Here is a 1257-nt window from a genome sequence, read left to right as displayed (position 1 = left end):
TAGTCGGGAGTGGTGCTGACTGAAAACAGATGATTTGGAGCGATTCGCGCGCCATATGTTGGTCATTCTAAGGACTTATTGAACTACCCTCGTATTATTTTATTGTTGTGATCTGCAATTTCTACGGACTTTCTTAGACTTCGTCTAATCAAGTTGTCGTATGTATTTTTGAATTTCTTAATTATTATATATTCTAACGCTTTTATAAAAATATAATTATAATTCCAAGTGATAGGAAAATTGTTCTTTCGGGGGTTTTTTTTTTTATTACTTTTCTCATTGGCAAACAAAATTAGACGAACAGAATTTCACTGGCACATTCATAAAAAATATATTCCATAAAATATATTTTAAAATAAACTTTAAATCATTATAATTGATACACCTGACTCGAAATCTATATATATATATATATATATAATTAAAAATTTGTCATAAGGACAACCGCAGAATTTCGCCGGGAACGGGTGCTAATCTGAGAAATTGCACCCGCTTCCAGAGAAATCGCGGTAAAATTTCAGCCACAACCACGTCTCACAACCGTGAGATAGATGGTTACAGTCTGTAAAGGAATCAATACGACGATCCAGCAAAAGCCTCGTGGACCCTAAGAACACGGAGCGACCCAAGGACAACCGCCTTCTGCATTTTTCCCGCAAGTGTTCTAGCATATTGTTGACACGCAGGGATGCTTTTTAGGCCATTAGCAAGTGAAAGCTTGGCACCTCTTAAAACAATTTTGTGTGCAGGATTTTACAAAAATGTTCGGAAAAATGGGAATCAGCCTAAAAGACATTTAAAAGTTCCGAAAAATTTTAAAAATAATTTAAAAAGATTTGAAATAATTTAAAAGAGAATAGATACTTTTGATAATTTTGAAGTGTTTTCGAATGTTGACTTTTTATTTTGAAAAATTACATCATTTTAAGAGGTATAAAAATATGGGACCAGTGACAAAAAATCCGAAAGAGATGAATGAAAAATCCCAAAAAATCAAATCTCCGGCACCTGAATAATAATTTTATAAAAATTGTTTTAAAAAATACATTAAAAAACACGTGTGTTTTGAAAGAAAAAAATGTTCTGCCTAAATTTTCTTCTTACCTACATAATAACATTTTTTAAACAAATTTTGCAGGGTTCAATTCAACAACAATTTATATCAAAATTTATTTTTATTATTTTTTTTATTAATAAAAAATTCGATTTTTCAGAACTTTTTTATGTTTTTTTCAAATACTATGCACATTTTCAAAC

Source organism: Belonocnema kinseyi, chromosome 8, assembly GCF_010883055.1.
Source record: "Belonocnema kinseyi isolate 2016_QV_RU_SX_M_011 chromosome 8, B_treatae_v1, whole genome shotgun sequence".
NCBI lineage: Eukaryota > Metazoa > Arthropoda > Insecta > Hymenoptera > Cynipidae > Belonocnema > Belonocnema kinseyi.
Note: the sequence above shows the minus strand (reverse complement) of the source record.